The 24,335-nt window shown below is 37.9% G+C and overlaps 5 non-coding genes across 5 annotated transcripts; 1 reads left to right on the forward strand and 4 right to left on the reverse strand.

The window, feature by feature from the left end:
- Positions 1-10,588: 10,588 nt before the first annotated feature.
- On the forward strand, positions 10,589-10,661 carry TRNAF-GAA (transfer RNA phenylalanine (anticodon GAA)). The gene has a single exon. It is a non-coding gene; the product is annotated as a tRNA-Phe (tRNA).
- Positions 10,662-13,720: 3,059 nt separating this feature from the next.
- On the reverse strand, positions 13,721-13,793 carry TRNAR-ACG (transfer RNA arginine (anticodon ACG)). Its single transcript has one exon. It is a non-coding gene; the product is annotated as a tRNA-Arg (tRNA).
- A 1,141-nt stretch (positions 13,794-14,934) lies between these two features.
- On the reverse strand, positions 14,935-15,016 carry TRNAS-CGA (transfer RNA serine (anticodon CGA)). Its single transcript has one exon. It is a non-coding gene; the product is annotated as a tRNA-Ser (tRNA).
- Positions 15,017-19,688: 4,672 nt separating this feature from the next.
- On the reverse strand, positions 19,689-19,761 carry TRNAV-AAC (transfer RNA valine (anticodon AAC)). Its single transcript has one exon. It is a non-coding gene; the product is annotated as a tRNA-Val (tRNA).
- Positions 19,762-23,917: 4,156 nt separating this feature from the next.
- Positions 23,918-23,991, reverse strand: TRNAT-AGU (transfer RNA threonine (anticodon AGU)). Its single transcript has one exon. It is a non-coding gene; the product is annotated as a tRNA-Thr (tRNA).
- Between the last annotated feature and the right edge of the window lie 344 nt (positions 23,992-24,335).

Below are 24,335 nucleotides of genomic sequence, written 5' to 3' on the forward strand. Positions count from 1 at the left end.
AACTTTTCTTACCATTTTGACCTTTTGGGTTTCTTTACTATTTATTTCTCCCCAGTTTCTGTTTCTGTTGCTGATGCAAGCTGAAAAGATTTGTATCCTTAAAGGGTCTCCAAGTGATTTTGTCTATAACATAAATATGGCCTACTTTGTGTCTTTGGCATGTCCAAATTATATTTCATATAACTACTTTGTTAATTTTCAAATTTTTTGTATACATAATATATTCATATGGTTCAAAATATTTTATGTATAATGGCCCTCCCTATTCCGATCCGCAGCCAACCAGTTCCCCTCAGTACAGGCTATTCATTTATGTTATTAGTTTCTTGGAAAACTAGAATTATTCTCACTCTCTTTGCCAGATACCATTCTAGGTGAGGGTCTGAGGAGGAGCCCATCCCTTCCCACGTAGAGAAAAATTTGGCCACACCCAAAGAGAGGTCTGGCCTTTGCTCTCAGCTTTTGGGAGGTAATCTATATCACATCTAATAGTAGTGTAGTTGGGGTGCAGGGGGTGGTGGGGTTGGCCATTCTCTGTAGCCATGTCAGAAAGAGCAACCAGGTGATTTACAGCGAGGGCTTCGGTTCACTCAGTATCAGTCAGCCTAGCGAGTGAGCTCAAGCATGTGGGTAGTCAATCACTCATGCATATGTAATGAAACTCCAATAAAAATTCTGGACAAGGAAGGTTGGGTGATATTCCTGAGCTAGCAATAGTCTGTGTGTATTGTCACACATCGACGTCAGGAGGGTAACTCATCCTGAGGACAAGGAAAGTCTTATATTTAGAACCCTGCCAGAATCTACACTATATGTCTCTCCTTTTGGCTGATTTTAATTTGTATCCTTTTTCTGTAATAAGTCATAACCAGTGAGCATAATAGCTTTTGGTGAGTTCTGTGACTTCTTCTAGTGAATTATCAAACCCAAAGGTGTTTCTGGGAACCCTCCCAAACTTGCAAATAGTGTCAGAAGTGAGAACAGTCAAGGGGACTTTGCTGTTTGACTAACTCCAAGTAGAGAGCTAAATACCTCTTCCAATTTGACAACGCTTCCCATGCAACTCATCAATTGTAATATATCAAATAAATTAAACTCTTTCTAGCACCTCTCTTTTTACCTCTTTTTCTAGGACCTTCTGGGAAATCTCAAAGCCAGTTTTAACTGCAAATGATGTACATTAGGACTTGATTTGAGGAAGAAAAAAGTCAAAAGTTGTCAGATATTTCGAACACCTAATTAAACAGGATCATATATTACTGGAAAACAATACTTGGCTGCCTAGTTAATCAAAGTAACAATAAGATTTTAAAAGTAGACATAGAGGACTTCAAGTTTCTACCCCAATTGTAAAAAGTTTGGAAGTCATCACTCCCTACCTCACAACAACAGGAAAGCTAAGAAAAATTCAAAACTAACAACTCTTCTTAGATATATCAGAGAATTGAGTCACAGGGAAACCTGCTGACAAAAAAAATGGAGAGAGAGGCAGATCCCATGAATCACAGTAACCAGGGGGTAGAAGTCCAGGAGCAAAAGCTCACAGCTGGAGCCAGTACTAGTTGGAGTATCCAGTACAGAAACTCTAATTGATATGCTAAGAGGAGAGAAAAAAGAATCTATAAAATGCTCAATTAAACCCAGAGAAGGCAGAAACAGAGTGGAAGACAAAGAATAAAACAAAGAATAGGAAAATGAATAGAAAGTAGTTACAAATATGGTAGATATTAATCCAACAATAGCAATAATCACATTAAATATAAATGTTCTAAATACACTAATAAAGAACAAAGACTATCAGAGTGAATAAAAAGACAAGTTACAACTACATTGTTATCAGTTGAGTTGTGTTTCCTCTGCTCCAAATTCATATGTTGAATGCCTAACCTCCAGTATTTCAGAATGTGGGCTTATTTGGAAATAAGATAATTGCAGATGTAATGTGGATAAATGCAAATTAATTAAGTTAGGATGAACTTATACTGGAGAGGAGGGGAATCCTAATCCAATAAAACCAATATGACATCTCCTTATAAAAAGGGGAAATTTGGAAGCAGACATGAACACAGGGAGAATGCCTTGTGAAGAGAAAGGCAGAGGTTGGAGTAGTGCATTTACAAGCCAAGGAACACGAAAGATTGCCAGCAAACCACCAGAAACTAGGGGAGCTCACAATTTATATTTATAACTAATCTAAATACTCTTTCAAATAACACTACACAACTTCATGTGTAGTGCAAATACCTCATAACAGAATTTTCCCAATTCCTTCCTCCCATCAATTATAACACTGTTGTTACTCATTTCAATTATCTATAAGTTATAATCAGTGAATACATTGTTGCTATTATTTTTAGCAAACTGTTACCTGTTAGATTGATTTTAAAAATAAAAATAAAATATTTGATTTTACCTTTATATATTCCTTCTGTCTTTTGGTTGAACTGTGTTTCTCCAAAATATTTTGAACTAATAAAAATTAGAATACAACTTATCCAAAGTTGTGGGATGTAGAGAAAGTAGTGTTTAAAGGGAAATAGACAATGAATGCATATATGAGAAAAAAAAAAAAGAAAGATCTAAAATCAATAAGCTTCCACCAGAGGAAACTAGAAAAGAAGAGCAAAATAAATCCAGGGTAAGAAGAAGAAAAGAAATGACTGTAAAAATTGAACTTTAGAACTGAAATCGATCAAATTGAAAACAAGAAATTAATGAAAAAAATCAACAAAACCAAAAGCTGGTTCTGTGAAAAGATCAATAAAATTGAGAAACCTTTAGCCAGGTTAACAGAGAAAAAAAAAGAACACAAAATTACTAATATCAGAAGTGAAAGAGGGGCCACGAACACTAGATAATAAAGGAATATTACATATTATTAGTTATGCCCACAAGTTTGATTACTTAGACTGAATGAGCTAATTCTTCAAAAGATACAGTTAAAATCCCAGCAAGTTACTTTATGTGTATTGATAAACTGATTCTAAAGTATATATGGAAAGACAAAAGATCCAGAATAGCCGACAGGACGCTGAAGAACAAGGTTGGAGGTCTGACATTATCCAACTTCAAGATTAGTTATAAAACTACAGTGATCAAGACAATATGGTACTGGTGAAAGAATAAACAAATAGATCAATGAAACAGAATAGAGAGCCCAGATATAGATCTAAACCAATATAGTCAACTGATCTTTGACAAAGGAGCAAAGACAACTTAATAGAGAAAGGACAGTCTTTTCAACAGATGATTCCGGAACAGCTAGACATCCACATGCCAAAACAAAACAAAGCAAAAAACAGTCTAGACACAGATCCTATGTCACAAAAATTAGTTCAAGTAGATGATAGACCAGACCTAAATGTAAAATGTAAAACTTCTCTAGATAACATAGGAGAAAATCTATCAGACCTAGGGTTTGGTGATGACTTTTTGCCATCTGCAGGGCTTACGGGATCTCAGTTCCCTAACCAGGGATTAAACCTGGGCCAGGGCAGTGGAAATGCTGAATCTTAACCACTAGACAACCAGGGAACTCACATGGCAATGACTTTTTTAGATGCTACACCAAGAGTATGATCGGTAAAAGAAAAAAGTGATAAATTGGACTCCATTAAAATTAAAATCTTCTGCTCTGTGAAAGCCCATGCAAAGAGAATGAAAAGATAAACCACAGACTGGAGAAGATATTTGCAAAACACATATCTGATAAAGGACCAATATCCACAATACGCAAAGAACTCTTAAAACTTAGCAATAGGTAAACAACCCAATTTTTAAATGGACAAAAGATCTGAATAGACATTTCATCAAAGAAGAACTACAGGTGGCAAGTAAACGTATGAAAAGATGTTGAACATATATATTTAAGGATTTGTAGATTAATACAATGAGATATCACTACATACCTTTTAGTAGGCTAAAACCCAAAAGACTGACAACATCAAATGCTCTTGAGGATGTGGAGACAGAGACTCACTCATTGTTGATGGGAATGCAAAATGGCACAACCACTTTGGAAGACAGTTTGACAGTTTCTGACAAAACTAAACATTGTCTTTCCAGATGATCCAACAATTGCACACCTTTGTAATTACCCAAATGCATTGAAAACCTATGTCCACACAAGTATCTGCACACAGACGTTTATAGCAGCTTTATTCATAATTGTCAAAATGTGGAAGCAACCAAGATGTCCTTTGTTAAGTGAATGAATAAACGGTGGTACACCCATACAATAAAATATTATTCAGCACGATAAAGAAATGAGCTATCAAACCATGCAAAAGACATGGAGGAACATTATATGTGTATAGCTAAGTGAAAGAAGTCAGTCTGAAAAAGTTACATACTGTATGATTCCAACTATTGAACATTCTGGAAAAGGCTATAGAGACAGTGAAAAAGGTTGATGGTTGCCAGGGGTTGGTGGTTTGTGTGAGGGATGAATAAATGGAGCACAGGAGATTTTTAGGGCAGTGAAACTATTCTGCATGACATTATAGTGATGGATACATGACATTATGCATTAGTCAAAATCCATAGAACTATACAACACAGAGAGCAAACCCTACAGTAAACTATAGACTTTAGCTAATAATAATGTACCAGTATTGGTTCATCCATTGTAACAAATGTATCACACTAATGCAAGGTGTTAATAATCAGGGAAACTCCGAAGTGGGGAAAAGATGGTATATAGGAAGTCTCTGTATTTTCTGCTCAGTTTTTATGTAAACCTAAAAATTCTCTAAAGAATAGAGTCTAGTTAAAAAAGTAAACATAGGAGGTAATGTAATTATAAATAACCTTAGCTGTTTCGAAAGTGGAAAGACTTTGTTACCTTAAGTAATCAAGACATAATAAAAAGAGTGTCTTAGTAGTTAAATTCTGCCATTTTAGGAGGTAATGAACTGAATTGTTATCATAATGCAAAAGCATGTAATGGTGAGGGTTGAGGGGTGGATTTTATATTTTAACCCCAAATGCCAAAGGTAAACAAAAACTGGCAACAAAACCAAACCAAAATAGTGCTCAAACAAGGAAACAAAATCAAATCCTTACCATGCTACAACTGCACATGTCTGGAGCACAGGGCCCAGGAGCTGGACTCACTGAGGGATCTCCAAATTGCCAGTCAGGAAAGAGCCACAGCAGGCATGCGAGGACTCGGTGCCTGGATGGAAAAGATGGGTGTCTGAGGTGGGCTATGACTCATGGCAACAAACTGTCAAAGACAAAACCCAAATAATAATAAATGATAATAATAATAAATGAGATTTATTTTACTCAGGCTATTACATTCAGGAGAGAACTCCAGATTCAAAGATCAGTGTCTCTGCAAAGTGGCTTGCCTTAGATTTTTATAGGGGATAGTAGACGAGTTACAGGTGAATTTATTTACATTGGAAATTGCTGGGAAATCTCAATCAGGTGAATAGAAAATATTTATCTCTGGGTCTAGTTACTTTTAAGGGGATTGTACAGAAAAGGGTTAACATAGAAGCCTGAGATTGCTATTCTTAGGAAAACCATCTTGCAAGATGGGCCCTTAGCTGGCATCTGGAAACTAAGATTTTGAAATAGTTCCCACCATTTCTTAAATGACACAAGTGGCTCACTCTGCCTAAACTGCAAACAATATGGTTTATCCTGAACTCTTTCTTTCTGAGAGTTCTGGTACATGCTAGGCAGCTACCAATAAATATCTGGACACTGAGTCTCTAATGAATGAATTTCCCTTGTGGACATTTCCCATGTGTTGTCTTTGCAATTATATACAATATATATTATATATAATATTATATATATATATATATATATATATATATATATATATATATATAATGACTCCTATTTATAGATTAGAATGTTATTGTTGTTAATGGTGCAGTAGGTACTGACTTTGGGATTTCTCATTATTCATGGTGCTCAGTTAATTAGGCTTTAATTACAACAACTAAACATTTCTAAATATTTTATTTCCATTTTCAAATAGTTATGATAGCACTTTTCTATGTAAAATGGTGTAAGAAATAATTTTATTAGGATCAGTGGGTTCTAATAATGTCCACATCAAGTATCCGAGCTCTTTCTTCTTGATAAAGACAAAGACTGTGTCTTTGTTATGGCTAACGTGGGTAGTATGCTGGGTAAAGCTTTAGTTCTTTTAAGATGAGGTCCTAAGTTCAAGCCCCTTAATATGAAATTTGAACTTAACTTCTGCCTCTGAGAAAAATTATGTAGGACACGAAATCCTAAAACTCCCACTACAACAAGAAAGAAGGTGAGATGAATCACAATTACAAACATCATATTTGTAAAACATGGGAGTGTTATGGAAACAATGAAGACTGTATGAATTGGAGTTTCAGAGAATGGTAAACCCTTCTGTGGTGAGCTTATATTAACTGGATGTTTTTCTTTTGTTTTGTAACATACTGAGATTAGCTTGTAAAAGGACTGTTCTGGAGGAAAGAGAAGCCCGAAAGGATTTGGTTGGTTAAGGGAGCTGACATGACAATTTAGAAACTACAGGAGCCCCAAATATGATTAGTTTCCTTAATGAGACAGTTGATAGATTGGGGGACTATACAAGCATACTTGGGGAGTTTGGCCAAAGGCTTCTAAGGACAGAGTAAAATCTTCCATAATCATACTGTTTAAAACAGAAAGTCCAGCTAGAGACAGGCCTCTATCTTGTACACACAGCTGCTCTCCCTTTCAAGATGTTTGCTAGATTTGAAGCTGTAGGAGATAGGAGACTAAAAACTCAAAATATCTGACGGCCAGCATGTCATCTCCTACAGTCTTCCACAGCTAAAGAGACAAACATCTGTCAGGGTAAAACAAACAAACAAACAAAAAATGCTCAGGAAATTCAAGGAACAAGAACAAACTAGACATAGTAAAGATGTGAAAATTTAAACTGCATGATTAGCCAACCTCACCAAATTAACATATCTAAAACAATATATAGAACAGTGTTAGAATGCATATTACTTTCAAATGTACATGGAACATACATCAAAATAGACCATATAATGAGCCATGAACAAAATCTCCAAAGACTTAAGTTATGTAGTATATACTCTCACATCACAGTGGAATTAAATTATAAATCAATGAATGTATCTAGAAAATCTCCCACTATTTGGAGATTAAGCAAAGAACACATTTCTAAATAACACTGGGGCCAAATAAGAAATCAAATGGAAAATATAAAATAGGTAGAATTGAATGATAATGAAAATATGACATATCAAAAGTGCTGAGGTGTAATTAGAGCAGTGTTGAGAGGCAAATTCACGTCTTTAAATGTATATGTTAAAAAGAAAAGTTGAAAATCAAATATTTAAGCTTTCATCAAAAGAAGCTAGATAAACAAGAGCAAATTAACTCTAAGAAAGTAAAATGAAGAAGATGCTAAAAATAAGAGGAGAAATCCATTGAAATGAAAGCTAACACACAATAGAAAAAAATCAACAAAGCAAAAATATTAACATTTTTTGCCAATGAAGTTAACGATTTAGATGAAACGATTTCTCACAGAGGGAAAAATGCAATTTGCCATAGCTGACACAAGAAGAAATAGAAAATCTGATCTGTCCTATATCAATCAGAAAAATAGACTCTCTAATATGAAATTTTCCTACAAATTAAACTTTAGGTCAATATAGCTCACTGGTGAATTCTTCCAAATATTTAAGAAAGAAATAATACAAATTGTACACAAATTCTTCCAGATAATATAAAAGGAAAGCTTCTCAGCTTACTTGATGAAGTTAGATGATCCTGATATCAAAACTTGACTAAGACATTATAAAACTGGAAAATTTCAGGTCAATATATCTCCGGGAAATAAATGAAAAATTCTAAATATTGGTAAATTGAATCCAGCAACATATTAAAAGAATAATCTATTATGACCACATGGAACTCATTCTGTAAATTTAAGAATATTTGGTTTAGCCTGTAAAAAACAATATACATTACCACACTAAATTTTAAAGGAAAAAAATTATATGTATATCTCAATAGATGCAGAAAAATCATTTAATAAGGTTCAATCCCCATTCATAATTACAATTCATACAAACTAGGAATAAAGGTATCTTCTTTAATATAAAAGAGTATTCAGGGGAAAAGAAAACCCTACAACTAACCTTATGCAATGGTGAAATATTGAAAGCTTTCTTTGAGATTAGGAATAAGACAGGAGTGTCCACCATAGTAACCTCTAATCAGTATTGTACTGGATGTTCTAAACAGCAGGTAAGGGGGAAAAAAAAGTATAAAGACTAGAAAGAAGTAAACTCAGCATTGATCACACTGACATGATAGCATACCTACAAATCCAAATGATCCACTAACAATTATCATTAATAAGTAAATCTAGCAAATTTACTGTATATAAAGTGGATATACAAAAATGAATGGCATGTCTCTATACTAACAATAAGCAATTAGAAAATGAAATTTAAGAAGAAATGCCATCTAAAATAGCATTGTTAAATATCAAATGCAGAGCAGTTAATCTTTTAAAACAACACTTCAACACTGAAAACTTCCAAACATTGTTGAGAGAAATTAAAGACTTGAATGGAGGAATCTACCATGGTCCTGGCCAGAAAAATCCAATCTTGCTAAAATATTAATTCTCTCCAAACTTACTTATAGATTTTATGCAATCACAAAAAACCAAAAACCAAAAAACAAAAACAAACAAAAAACTGCTAGCAGGATTTTGGGGGAGAGTGGGAGGTGGAAATTGACAGTTGATTCTAACATTTATATTGAAATAATAATTTTTTAAAAAATCCAGAATAGCTATGGCAATCCAAAGTGAGAAAAACAAAACTGAACCCCTATATTATTAGATATTATTACTTATTTTTAAGTTAGAAAAATTAAGACACTGTAATATTGGTGTAAAGACAGACATATACCAATGGGACAGAATAAGAGAGCATGGGGGAAAAAAAAACACATATGCAGTTCCCTGTTTGATGACAAGGAGACACTGCAATTCAGTGGGGAAAAGATTGACTTTTCAATAAATAATGCTGGGTCAATTGAAATCATATAGTAAAGAAAATGATTTCAATCCTTATCTCACACCATATATAAATTGAAAATGGAATATAAACTTAAATGTTAAAAGTAAAATACTTAAACTTCTAGAATAAAACATAGAATAGCTTCATGACTTTAGTGTAGGCAAATATTTCTGAACTAGGATGCAAAAAAGCACTAACTGTAAAGATTGGACTTGATTAAAAGTCCAATTGGACTTCATTAAAACTGAAAAGTTCAAAATACAAAATTAGGAGAACTAAAGGTGAGCCACAAATTAGAAGATATTTGCAACACATATATCTGACAAAGGACTTGTATTCACAATACATAATGAACTACAAATCAATTTTTTAGAAACTGGCAATCAACCCAATTTTTTAAATGGGGAAAAGCATATGGGAAGATGCAAAATATCATAGTCATCAAAAATGCAAGTCAAAATCACAAAGACCTATCACTACATCCTGGCCTGAGTAGCTAAAATTAAAATGACAGTACCCAGTAGTGGCTAGGCTGTGAAGCAACCAGAAGCCTCATACATTGTTTTCAGTAGTGAGAACTGGTACGTGCATTTTGGAAAACAGTGTAGCAGCACCTAATAAAGTTAAACATACATATATCCTATAGACCAGCAATTCCACCTATGTATCTATGTATCTATCTAATAAATCAGTGATTATGTTCACCTAAAACCATGCACAAGAAGGTTCAGTGCTTTTTATAATAACCCTACATTGAAAACCAAATGTCCATCGACTTTAGAATGGGTAAGTAAATTGTAGTATATCCATAAAATGGAAGTCGATAAATAGGAACAAACTGCTTTTAACTACTTTAGAAAACATAGATGAATCTCAAAGACAATATTGAGTGAAAGAAGCCAGACATAAGAATGTGGAGTCTACCGGATTCAGCGTAGAAGTTTAAAAACAAATGACAGTAGATATAGTGAAAGAGTTCAGAACAGTGGCTTACTTCGGGGGGGTATCAAATCGGAGGGAGCAGGAGGGAGCGTGCATGGTGACAAAGGGGTGTAATCTTGTAAAAATCAACACTCTGTACACTTAAGATGTGGGTGCTTTACTGTATATAACTTATACCTTAATAGAACAGAAAGGAATAAAAAACAACTGAAAGAGTAAAAGATATTTAAGCGTCAAGCTAGAAATGATCTCAAATGATGTTGTCTTATGTATCTAGGAAGCTTACCATTCCAACGGGAAACTCTGAATCACCACACCCCTATAGCTATCCAATTCGTATCCTTAAGAACAATACATAAATTTTCTTTTATCACTGTTTTTTTGTTCTTCCTATTATACTCAGGAAACTTTGAGTATGTTTCCCCATTGCCTGAGTTTTTGTTGGCACAATTATTTTTGAAAAGGGAAATACGTTATATTTTCAGAAAACAAGACAAAATTTTTTCTTTTTTCTTTCTGAAATGGAAGAGGTTGTTAAGAAAAGACTATTTAAAGGGAGTAGTTGAGAGAAAGCTTGCTAAGGGGTGGCCGAAATAGCTCAGTTGGGAGAGCGTTAGACTGAAGATCTAAAGGTCCCTGGTTCAATCCCGGGTTTCGGCAATTGTTTGTCATCCATTTTGTAAATGTGAACTAAGGAGATACTGACTCAATACCAAGTGTCCATCACCTTCAAATATATTGTCCGTAGTGCCATTTATACAGTGAGGGGTTACATACATTTACCCTTAATTTCCATGGCAAAATGCAATTCTATGCCCATAAGCATAAATTCTTCCACAGCTTCAAGTTATTCCTTGCGGTAAAGAAAAAAACAAAAAAAACTCAAAATACCCCACAAAACTTAGTGCTTTATTTAGTTTGAACCTAGATGTTATTAAAGGCATCTGTAAGAAGCAGGGCATAAGCACTTTCCATTCTCCACTTATTTACAGTAATTCTTTCGGTGTTCAAATTACTAAAACAAGCTCATTCCTTCGCGAAGGCTTTCTATGTGAACATCAGGGATCTATACACAAACTGTGGGATGTACAAGGATCTTCAAAAGCCAGAATGTGGTTGATTTTGACACGTACAGAGGACATGTGACTGCGGAAGAGGTGTCAGATAGATGTCTTTTCTGTGATTTTTGAGCACCTGGAAGTCTTAGCTCTTGAAACCCAAGACAAGAGCTCTTGAAGACTAGAGGAATAAAACTTAGAAGACTCTGGTGGAACTTGAGCCAGTAACGGTTGAATATATACCACTAGAAACCCACACTTCTCTCTTGAGCCAGCGTCGGCCTAAAAATCAACAAAATCATCACTTGCTGATTCATTTAGCTTTAAATTAATGTATTCATTGAAAATTTAACTAGGGGTCAGTCAGCATGAAAGTTCTAAAAGTAGAAATGATACAACCTCAGGAAATGTAAAGGGACATTTCCCGAGGCTGCAGGAGATTCCTTCAACTTCAAATGTTAAAAACTATAGCCTCACCAAGGACCAAAGAGCACATCTCACTTGTTCTATCCTCTCCGACCTAGTGCTTGGATCCCCTGCTTCTCAAAATGCAAGTTGAGTGATACAGATAATGCACAGTTGGGTGAAAATTTTAATACTGACTTGAAAAACTTAGGTCACTAAGTTGCAAGTCATTAAAAAGACGTTTGCAATTTGTGATCCAGCAGGGACATGCTTCTAAAAACCGGAGGCTCCCTTCATTCACGATTGAAAATCTCATAACAGTGCTTTCTCCACAAATAAACTAGACAGCCTCTGCACGAAAATTTCTCCGTGGATTTTCTAGTCCAAATAAGAAGAATTGGAATAGTGTAGTTTCCTCATGAAAGTCTATGAATGTAGTTAGAGGGAGCGGGGGAAAAGAAGTTCCTTTTATTTTTCAAACACAAAAAAATGTAAACGAATTTACTTTCTTAAAAGAGAATAACTTTCAGAGTAGCAGGTTAGTTCAGTTGGTTAGACCGTCGTGCTAATAACACCAAGAGCGCGGGTTTGATTCCCCAAGCGGCCAGTCGAGTGTGGTTTTGACCTTCTGGTGCCTGCCGAGTAGGCACTTAGAATCCAAAGTACCTGTTAACTCCGAAACGCTGCTGCTCAGAACCGGAAGTTCAGATATTGTCTTTGTGAAACAAGAAGGCTATGTATTTTCGTTTCGCCTTGGTTGTTGTAGTTTTTCAAAGTAAAAGTAACTTTAAAAGTTCAAGTTACAAAAACAAAAAAACCACAAAAACAAACAAACAAACAAAAAGTTCAAGTTTATTGAAGAAAATTGAAGGAGTAGTGTGGGAACGAGACTGTTGTGTTTTAGGGAAGGATTACGGTTTAAAAGAGTTACGAAATGTGCCTGCTTAGTTTTTGTGAACCTTCAGGAGACAGTATTATTTTGGCGCTTGTAAACGAGTTTCAATCGAGAAAAGGAAGCAAGCTCAGGGTGGCCAGTGACTGAGTTGTTTAGAGCGTGGTCCTAGTAGCAGCGAGACGCGGGGTGTGTCCCCGTAACGTCTGTGCTTCCTTCTCTTTCCTTATCCCAGGCAGTTTCCAAGGTAAATGCCCGCTCCACGTGAGGTTGCCGCTTGGCTTTCACGGAAGATCTTTTCTCCCTTTAGCAGTAAAGAGCTGGGAACGGGATACGAAGCTGTAAGACGCCAGTTCTCCTTTCAATCCATTCACAGCCCAATAGACTTGGGCCCCCGGAGGCAGCGCGCTTGGTGGTTCCTTTCGTTTCAGCCTCAAGGGCTCCTCAGAGCTCACGTCGGCAACTTCGATAAATTTACCTGCGGTGCAGAGCGAGGATACAAGCTACACCTGCGGAAATCGAGCCACATGTTAAGATGCTCTTTTGGTTTAGTTTGAGAAATCCTCCCCACCCCCCACCCACCCTCCCGCCTTGGCAGTGATTTCCCCCCAGCCTCTCTGTTCTGTCTCCACACAGAGAAAAGAGGCAGTTCTGTTCTTTGGAGGGGCCGCTCCAAAGCTGCCTTCCCACGTCTTCCTTACACGCTCATCTATCTTCTCCTGGGGTGTTTACTTTAAAAAAAAATAACGGGGAGGGCACTCCTCTTGGTTCTTCTGTCCACTGAGGTCCGGTTTCCCAGCTCCTGCCTACTTCCAGAAGATGGTCAGTTACGGCTGGTGAGGGAGGAGGAAGAGGGGCATCCGCCGGGCTTCAGAACTGGAGCCTAATGCGCCCAACTGAGTGAGGCAAGGAGCCTCTCGCATCCCGCGTCCCCAGCAGCCGAACCCTTCTTGACTCAACCTTTCCCCAGGAGACGTCCCTTTTCTTTTTGCTAGTAGCCATGCGAGGAAAGAGCTGTGCAGGGTAGTCCTCTGTGAGTGCGGACTCTTCCCAACGGGAAAAAATACTGATGGAGAAGATACTGCCAGGAAAGTTTTTTTCGTTTATTTTTTTTAAGTTTCTTTGATTTAAAACCCTCCCTTCCAGTGGTCTTTTTCAGCCAATATCTTTTCTCAAGTTCAAGAAGTGATGAAAGGAAGAACATTTTCAGGATGGTCCTCTGATGCTTCTGAAGTCTCTTTCAGACTCAACTGACAGAAGGTGAAGGATTACTTCCACGAAAATACATTCGAAAGACTTTAAAAATTGTTTCAGTATCTTTTTGAAAAAAGTACCTAGGAAGATAAAGTAAAAACCAAGCTTATCGAGCCAGCCAGGAGTCGAACCTAGAATCTTCTGATCCGTAGTCAGACGCGTTATCCATTGCGCCACTGGCCCCTGCTCACTGAGTCTTTTCATGTTCATATCTTCATTACTATCCACAGTTTATGCCAGCCGAAAGATTGATTGCTTTTTTTTTAATTGAGTAAGAGGTTAAAACCAGAGACTTTATGGACTTTGGGAAAGCATGATTTCTTTTGTGCTTTGGTTGCATAACGTAGATTTACATAAAATGATTTCTTTGAAAACAATGGTTAATCTTCACTTATTCTCTCACTATGCGTTGAAAACTTGTTTGGTGCTTAGTATGCAGCAGCTCTCGTTGCTTGAACAAATCTCTATGAACTCAGTCATCTATTCACTTTTCCTCACTCTATTTCACATCCTTTCTTACCCAGCTTATATTACTGCCTAGTTTTGAGCTCTTCATTCCTTTTTTTCCCTCAGAATATTCATCTGCCCTCAAAATGCAATAAGGAGACAAGAATCCAACAGAAATATACATTTTAATAATCTCATTTGACAAATAAACTTAGAAACCAGAATAGAATTGGCTTTAAAAATGTACTTAGCTGTTCAAAATAGGCAAAATAGCTGAAAATGCAAAAGTGCTTTAAGAGTGGTTTAGTACGTTAAGAAGGAGACCAAGTTTTTGAAATTCAAGGCAAAGTCAGAAGTTAAAATGTAATATATCCTCTCTGTGCCTCAATTTCCTCGTTTGTATAAAACGCTTGTCTTAAAGAGTGCGTAGCAAATATGATGGAATATTATCTTAAATTTTTATGGCTCTCACCAGCAGCCGCTGACATCAGGACAGACACTGAAGATTGCTGCCTGGGAATGTTTTAAAGAAGCGTTCTTTATCATCGGCTCTCTACAATCACAAAGAGGAACGATTTTCCCAAATTACAACGTCTCGTCTGTACAGTTTGCTGCTGTAATCTCCTTAACAGATTTAACAACTTCATTTCATCGCAGCCAGTACTTTTGAGCGCGCTCTAAACCCAGTGAGGACAGTGGGGAGGCTGGGCTCAGGAGGCTCACAGAGCAATGAAAGGGATTGAAATCTGGCAGCCGCCCACGGTCTTTAAACCTCTTTAAAATCTTGGGTTCCAGATCGGAACTGCAGCCGGAGGGATTTCTGTGAGGCGAGTTGGCACAGCAGTCAATTTTACCGAAGCCACATCGAAAACGAGGACGCTGTGAGCAGGATTTGAACCTGCGCGGGGAATCCCCATTGGATTTCGAGTCCAACGCCTTAACCACTCGGCCATCACAGCTCACCGGGAAAGTCTTCCTTCATCAGACTAAAGACAAGTATGCATTGTTTCCATGCAAGGTGGAAGAAGAGATAAGATCATGGACTTCTAAGTGTCCCCAAGAAAAACTTCTCCAACTCCAGGCTTGCTTATTTCACTCAGTGGCGATTTCGACTTTTCAGATATTTAGGCAAAAAAAAAAAAAATCTTGGCAACATTTTTTAATACTCCAATTTTTCTTTCATTCCACGGATGTGGGTGAATTGTCTTGTTCTACTAATAAAATGTATCTAGATCTGGAAAACTTCTCACCACCCCAGCTGCTACAGCCCTGCTCCAAGAAACCTTCATCTCTAACATGGAATATTGCACAAATCTCTTAACAGGTTTCCCTTCTTCCACGTTTTTCATGCCTACAAAACAATCTATGAAAAGCAGTCTGAGAGATCTTTGTGAACCTAAAACACGTTATGGCACAGCTTTGCTCAAAACTGAACCGGAAACTCCTCATTTCATCAGAGTAAATGCCAAAGTCCTCACTGGGCCTACTGGATTGTCTGTGATCTCATTTCTCTGGTTGTACTCCTTCTTGCCTACTCTGCTGCCGTTACTACTGACCCTCTTGTTTTACATTGTATGTATCAGGCACATTGCTGTTTCAGGGTCTTTGCACTGACTGTTCCCCCTGCTGGTAATACTCTTGCTTTGATATATGTATGACTCAGCCCCTTATCTACTTCAGGTCTTTTCTCAAATATCACCTTATCAGTGAAACACGGCCATAAGTATAAACTCCCCTCATTCCGATGCTTCTCTTCCCCGTTCTTTATTTTTTTCCATATCACTTATGATCATTTGACACACTTTAAAACTAGCTTGTTTATTGTGTGTATTTTCTGTCTCCTCTATGAGAGTGCAAACTCCAGTGAGGGCAGAGAGTTTTGTCTGTTTACTGCTAGACTCCCAGTACCTTGAGGAATGTCTGGTACATTTATTGAATGGATGACATTCAATAAATATTTGCTGAAAATGAATGAAATGGGTTTTAATATCCCATTTTGCAGATGAGGAAATGAGATGCAGAGAGGTTATTAAGTTTCCCAGGATCACAACATAATAAAACCAAGACTAAAACCCAGCATTCAGACTTCCTTCCTAAAGATCTTTCTGCTCTTCCAGAGATGCCTTAAGGGTTAGGGATGAAGTTGAGGGGGGAGGATAGGGAAGCAGTGTTGGCTGACTTGGGGAAAGAGGAAGAACTACAGAGGTTGGGATGGTTCAAAACAAACTGCTTCCTCCACAAGAACCATGTATTTGACTAGAACTTTTCTGATGCTCACATTCAAAGGCAGCAATCTATATACTGTGTCTTAGGGAACACTGCCTCAACATCAGGACCATTGTTCATACCCATTCGCTTAAATGAAAAAATTCAAGTCTCCTTTTGTTCTGAAATATTCATTTCCCTATTTCCTCCAGGGGAACAATACCAACAACAAGCATAATATTTGTGACAGTTATCTCTGGTTACTCTCCATGTCCTCCGAGACTCTTCATATCTGGCTTTCTCTGCCTTCTCCCTAATCTGGTAAAATCGCTTTCATATTCTACGCTCAGTATCACCATCTTAATATCCATGTCTTTCTGTAGGCCCACCCTTCTTCTAGAAAACTGCAATAATGTGGAACACTTTAGCCCCAGTCACTCATGGATGCAAATACTGGCTCCAAGTTTTACAACTTGGTGATCTTGAGCACTCCTCCGTGTCTGCATCTATAAAACAAGTAAATGATTGTCAATAACAACTGCACCTACCCCCTTAGGCTTGCTTGTTAGTTTATATATGAAAAATCAATAACTACTTGATTTAATAGCTGGTAACAAATGGTAGCTATTACTACTGTTCTAGCTCTTTCTTTCCCATTTTTAGTTTCAACAACATGACATGGGGAGGGAATCAGAATATGCTACCCCAAAATATGCCACTTTGGCATAAGGATGGTTTTGAAGGCAATGGAGAAAAAGCAAACGCAGGAAGGCCTCTCAGCCCTCTTCCTCTCTGCCTAAAAGCAGGGCGTAAATTTCCCTTTGTGAAGATGTTCCCCTCCCCATCTCCTGTACCAGAAGGAGGAGAACAACCCTTATCACCAGAGATGGAAAGTCAACACCAAGATGACTCTGCACAAACAACCTTGCTAAAATAACCCTTATCTTCTATTAGTTTCCCTATGTATTTACCTTCCCAGATTACTGCCTTTGGAAGCCCAAATCCCTCTTTTCTCTGTCTCTACTGCTCTATAATTTATTGCCCTTTGTTAAAACAGTATAAAATCTTTTGAGTCTAACTGCTTCTTTGGGTTTTCACTTCTTTTTTGTGAAGTCTCTGTGCATGTAAAATTAAAATAAAAATATTAACATCAATAAAATTTGTAAACGTTTTCTTTAAGTAATCTGTCCTTTGTCAGTTTAATTCATAGGTCCCAGCTACAGACCTAAGAGGGTTGGGGAAAAGGTTTTCCTCCCTTACCCATGGCAGGTGCAAAGATTAGAGCTTTGCGACTTTGAAGAAAATACACCCACTTCCAATAGGATATTAAGGAATGAACAGGTAATGTGGAGCCAGGCGTATTTCATGTTTGAGTCATAACACACACACTAGATCCACACTTAGGCCAGATAGGCGATCACTGCAAGACTCAGTATCTCAAATTACTGAGATACTGAGTCTTGCAGTGAAATTAGGAAAAGAATACCTTCCTCAGAGAATCATGGTAAGGGTTCAATCTTAACACCAGTATCTACTGAGTGTCTATTTTGTATCAGGTATATGCAAGGCAGTGTGGATTCATTGATGAGCAAAACTAGACGCTGCTCTTACCCTCATGCAATTTACTACATTCCAGTGAGAGAAACAGACATTAAGAAAGTTATCACCCTGATAAATGTAAAATGTGCTGGGAAAGAGAATACATGATACTATGAGTAATACAGGACGTTCACTTAGGGATTTTAAGGAAGTCTTCCCTGAGAAAGTAATAATCCAGCTGAGATCTAAGCACGAGCAAGAGATAACTAAGCAAGGAGGCAAGCACAAAGCTCTTCAACTAGAGGAGACATCATGTGCAAAGAGACGGATTACCTGAAGGCCCATGAGTATGGAACACAGACTGAAAGAGACAGTGAGCTGTGACATGAGGGTGGAGAAGTATTTAAGAGTTGGTATTTGGAGCAGTTATACGTAATGTGTTGTATAATATGACATCTACAACGTGTAGTGTGGTTCAGACTCTTAAAATGCTTGTTTCTGCCTCCTCTTGCCTCCCTTTATCTAGACAAAATATCCAGAATATGAGATCTGGTGTGACTTAACCTCTAAGGAAAACCCAGTTAAATTCCCCCAATAAGTTTGAAAGAATTCACCTCAAGGATCGTGAGAACCCTCCAAGAGGCTGCTAGGGGCAAATTCGGAGCCCCTGCTTCCCATTCGGAGATCCCAGTCTCTGTCGCCCCCGTGTGGTCACTTCGTGCAGGCACGGATGTTAACTGAGTTGAACGCTTGCAAGACGAAATAATTTCCCTGAAGGTGGGTCAGGAAAGCGGAAGCACCCTCCTTCCTGTGTTATGTCCATTCCAAAAGAAAAACTGTCCTCCTTAATGGTTTTTAGCAAATATATCATGAAATATACACAAACAAGTCACCAAACTTCTCAACCCTTTCTTATTTCTGGGAAATCCCTCAAACTGCCCGAATACCGAACTGATTTCAGAAATGGTCAGGATCCTTCCTTTCATCCGGGACGGTCTCCGCCTGAGATGGATGCCAGATGCTGAGTTTTAGGAAAACGTTGCGTTGATTCCGCTGAAGAAAAGGAATCAACGACAAGCGAGGGCCCCGAGGCCTCCCTGAGCCTGGGGGTGGCGTGGTGGGAGGGGGCGGATCCGGCATTTCCCCCTGCGGGGCGACACCCCCTGGAGTTGAATAGCCCAACATCAAGCCCCGCCGAGAAGCAGACCCAGAGGATCTTCCTGGGGTAGTGGGAACGGAGGGGAAGGGGCGGTCCCGAAAATGCAGGGAAGAGTCGCCTTTCTCCAGGACAGATACCCAGGGGGTTCTTGAGGGCAGGGGTCTTCTCTTACTCAACCCCCCACCCCTATTCCTCCCCACAACTCTTCTTCCCCATCTACGCCTGATGAGTTTTGGAACTACTGGATGGTACCAATAGGAATAAGCATAACTGGACAGTTTGCGGTCGCTGCTCAGTTTCGAAGCGGAGCACTTTTCTTCCTCTGAAGTTCAGGAGAAAGTCACTTCGCAGAAAACCCACACGTCCAAGGGAGCCAGTGTCTCCCGCGCAGCGCAGGCGGGGTCTTGTGCAGCGGGTGTCTCCTCGGGTTGACACCATTCCGGCCTCTAGGCCCTTCCAGCGGGAGGACGCCGAGTGCAGGAGGAGAAAGAGCGGCCCGCGACCTGCGCGGGAGGGGAGGCGGGGAGACCCGGGCTTCAGCGCCGGTGGCGTCGGTACGGCTTTTCATTTTAAACCCCTGGACCTCAAAAGAAGCGCAAATGAAAAAAAAAAAAAAAAAAAGCGCAAATGTCTGTGTATGTTTTGAAGTCTGGCACCACGAAAAGGAAGCAAAGGTTTTATGCCGAAATGGGAAACAATTCAGAAATCAGAGAAGGAAAAGCCAGAGCTGTTTCCGCCCGGTTTCGAACCGGGGACCTTTCGCGTGTTAGGCGAACGTGATAACCACTACACTACGGAAACCGGACACGCAGAAAATAGATGAAGATATTCCTTGATGCCCTAGATCTCAATTTTTTTCCATTTTTTTTGAAATCAACAATATTATACATGAATAGAAATGCGTTTACCAAATATGTCTACCACAATGTTCAGAAGAAACCTGTTCGAACAGCCAAAAAACTAGAATGCCCTTGAAGGCTTCCCAGAGAAAATGACACCAAATCTAAGACTTCATAGATGAAAAGAAGTATGATGGTTGTAGAGAGGTAGAAAGGGAATTTTGTTACTGGGAACTGAATGAAGTGGGAATAGTTCGTGGAGTGGAGCGGGGGTGGGAATCCAAGAATTTGAAGCAAGGCATGGAAAGAAATGAGACTTAAATGGAAATATATGAGCCAGATCAGAGGGAAGAGGGATGTGCCTTCCAAAGAGGGGGAGGTAGATTTCAATCTGAATATGATGAGAGATTGGAGACTGCCCTTTAATTCTTGGAGTATAGACGTTATCATTGAAGGTTTTTTTTTTTAAATCAAAGTGTAGTTTACATACATTAAAATGCTCTAATCTTAAGGGTACTTATAGCTCAATGGGGAAAAAATGTGACAACAACTCATTGATTCAATAAGTTCAGCAAATAACAACCAGGATAAACATAAAGAAAACTCTAACTAGCCAAATTATGTTGAAATTCTTGAAAAACAAAGATAAAAACATCTTAAAAGAAGCTGGAGAGAAACGATACTACATGTTAGGTTAAACAAAGATTAAATGGAATAACAAATATTAATTCAAAGAAAGGTAGAAAAGGAGAAACAGAGCACAAGTAGGACAAATGGAAAAAAATTATGATGACCAACTTAAACCCAAATATAAATAATTGCATTTAATGTAAATGGAATAAACAATTAGAAGGCAGAAATTGGCAGGCTAAATAGTAAAACAAAACAAAGAAAAACAGGAGCCCTCTGTGTCCTGCTTACAAGACATACACTTGAAAAATAAGACAAAAGATTGAAAGTAAAGTGACGGGGAAAGATAAACTATGAAAACATCAACCATTAGAAAGCTGGTGTGGGTATACAATACGCGATAGAGTAGACATCAAAGTAAAAAGTCATACTAAAGATAAAGAGGAACATTTCATAATGATAAAATGATCAATTCAGCAAGAAGACATATCAATTCTTATATGAAGCAAAACTGAGAAAACTAAAACAAGAACTACAATAAGCACAATCATGGTTGGTGATTTTAAAGACCACTTTGAGCAGCTGATGAGAAACTGACAGAAAAGGGGAAATAAGTAGGGATAGAGAAGACGAACCATAGCTAGTAACCAATCAACTTGACCTAACAGACATTCAGACTACACCCAACTACTGCAGAATTCACATTATTTTCAAGTGCATATTAAAAATTCACCAAAACAAACAAGTGCCATCAAACAAGTCTCAATAAATTTTAAAGGGCTAAAACAATTTTTTAAATGTTTTCTGACAATAACAGAATTAAACTAGAAGTCAATAACAAAAAGATAATTAGAAAATTCTAATACTGGGAAACAAGCATTACACTCCTAAATGAAGTATAAGTACAATGGAAACTAGAAAATACTTTGAACTGAAAGAATGAAAATACAACATGCAACTAAGCAGTGCTTAGAGGGAGATATATAGGCTAAAATGCAGATATTAGATAAAGAAGAAAGGTTTAAGATGGGGAAATTTTAAGGAGGAAATTATGTTTTGTATTTTAAGCCAGAGATTTTTGCTGTGTTGAGAATGGCTTTAGATGGCCAGTCTTGGAGACAGAGAGAACAGGAAGAGGCTGTTGTAGATTGTGGTGAAGAAGAGATATTGAAGATCCAAATAGGAACCAACAGATGAACAGAAGGGAAGGACATCTCACATATGCTGAAGGTAAAATCAGGAAGACTTTGAGATAATTTGATTGGTCAGGTAAGGCAGTGGGAGGAGTCAAGTTTTACCACAGATTTCCAGTGGGATTGATGATCAGTTGAGCTCATGGTGTACTGTGCAAGTGGTACTCATGTGAAATGCAGGTGGCAATGGAAATATGAGTTTGATATTAGGGAGAGACCTCTTTCAGACATGGATATTTTGAAAGCTCAGCTCCAGGCAGGCAGCCAAGGAAAGATCAGCTCCAGAGACTCCACAATGGAGACGAGATGTAAATGTCAGCCCTGGAGAGTGCCGAGTGCTTTCGATTTTTCCATGTGTGATCGTGGTTTAGGCGCAAGGTTCAGAGAACTTTAAACTTAACAATCTGTGGATGTTCAAGACTCCTAAGTTTGGTGTGCTGCTTATGTGGAATTGTAGACACAGAGAAGAAAGTATGGTAACAGGAAACAAGGACAGTTGAATCCAGAAGATCTCAGTTGAGTCTGCAGAGTAACAATGTTTGGAAGTAGTTTTCCATAGTGTAGTCGTTATCATATTCACTTCACACACCTAAGTGTGTGGGCACCAAGTGGAAACACTTCTTAATCATTTCTCTCCCCCCAACATTTTCCATCATCACCGTGCCTTACCTTCCACCTTTTTAAGGGACTTTCCATTTGAATCGGTTCACCAAACTTTATCCAGTGCCCAACACGAGAAATGAATACCTGGCCATGAAGAAGAAGGAACCACACAGCTGGCCTAAGACAACGTCAGGCCTACATTGAGAGCAAAAAAGAGGAGCTGTCCATTTGAGGATCCCAAGCCAGGACACATTTAATGGGGGAGGAAGTTTGAATGAAGAATTGTTTAGGTCAAGAATGAAATAGCATTTCAGTTAGAGAGAAGTCCCTTTAACAAAGACATGATTGTGAATGTCCATGATTTGTTTAAAGCTGTTTTATAGAATAACAATAGTTTTATCATTTAGTACTATTAAGTAGTCAACATTTCTGGAGGTACAGAATATTACTGATTAGATTCAATTCCATTTTAAGGGGTTCTTTAAAATGTCAGTCTTCTGACACATTTGCATACCTGATGCTCAACAAAGGTGTAATTAATCTGTTGGCCCATGACAGTGAGAAGCAAGAAGGTACTTAGGGTGCAATCATTGCTTGTAGAATTCTGTGCACATTTCTAAGTATGGGGGATTGAGCATTTGTAGAGTCTGACAAATTATTTTAAGATATATCTTAGAATGCCAAAAGAAACTGCAGATAACACAGAAACACATTTGTTTTTAGGATTTGATGTGTTTTTCAGAACTTTTATGTAAAAATCTGTCTAGAAAAGAGTCTAAGGCTTCAGACCTCAAAATGCTTTTTTCATTTGTCTCCAAACTCTTGTTAGATGCTTTATATGTTTTGTCACTAATCATTTTTCTCTTAGGATGACATCATATTCTTCTCTTTTCAAAAATTTCACTGATGTCCTAGAGTCCAGAATCACTTAAAAAGTAGAAACAGCTATTACAGTACTCAATATAAAGTTTAAATTAGGGTTTTTTTTAGCCCTTTCTTTAATTTTTTCCCCTTACCTTCCTCTATTCTTCCTTTAGAGTAGAGGTAAGAGCAAAAATGCAAGGGAAAATTGCAGGTTTACTAGGAGAAATGGTGAGTAGCAAGAATGATTCAATGGTAGAGGATTTAAACTCACCCCCATTGGCCATGGGTCTCTGTCTTCAGTGCACTATCCATTGTCCCTCAAAGGTACTTGATAAATACTTCTACTTATGACCTTGAAATTAGAAAAGTCATTAGCCATTTAATGGTTCATTGTAAAAAAAAATTGAGTGCAAACTCTATTCCAAGTGTGTTTGAGGTTGAAAAAATAATTAAACCTCTCAGTAATCAGGCAAATCCAAAGGATATCTGAAAGGGCATGTATTTAAAGCTGTTGAATCTCCATCACTTGATTCAAACAGTTGGATAAAGGGGCAAACCTCTGCTAGGCTAGGCTACCTATCCACTGCTAATATCATGATTCGGACAAATATTCAGAGTCCTTCAATTACCCTTGGTATGTGTATCGGGAATGCTTCTCTGGATATTATTCCACCTTCTACCTCTGTCCTCTTCTACAAGTACCCCATTTTTCCCAAGCAAAGCTTAAGTCCTGGAGTATTGGAAGATTCATCGGGTGTCAATTCAAGTTGGTTTCTACTCACCCAGAGAAAAATACTTCTCTACCACGTTGCTCAGTAGGGTAAAAGTAGGCCCCACTGGGACTTGAACCCAGGATTTCCTGTTTACTAGACAGGCACTTTAACCAGCTAAGCCACAGAGCCTGCTGCACTGTGTTATTTGGTTACATATCATTTGAAAACAATTTTATACATCTTTGCTCTAATGAGCTTAGTAACTGGTTTACCAGGTGATTAAAAAATATATATATATATGTATATATGTATATATATATATACATATATATATATATACATATATATATAAAGACACCTTGTCTCAGTCAAAACCAAGGAAAACATATTCGTTTGGAAGAATAAATACAGGGACTAGATTAAGATGACTATCTCCTCCTGGGAAATTGTTCCAGCGTGGACACCACTAGATTCACTAGACTGTAAACTCTGGCAACAGGGGTCAAAGACTTTTGTCCCAAGAGAAAAAATGA

This window comes from Mesoplodon densirostris, chromosome 10, assembly GCF_025265405.1.
Source record: "Mesoplodon densirostris isolate mMesDen1 chromosome 10, mMesDen1 primary haplotype, whole genome shotgun sequence".
NCBI lineage: Eukaryota > Metazoa > Chordata > Mammalia > Artiodactyla > Ziphiidae > Mesoplodon > Mesoplodon densirostris.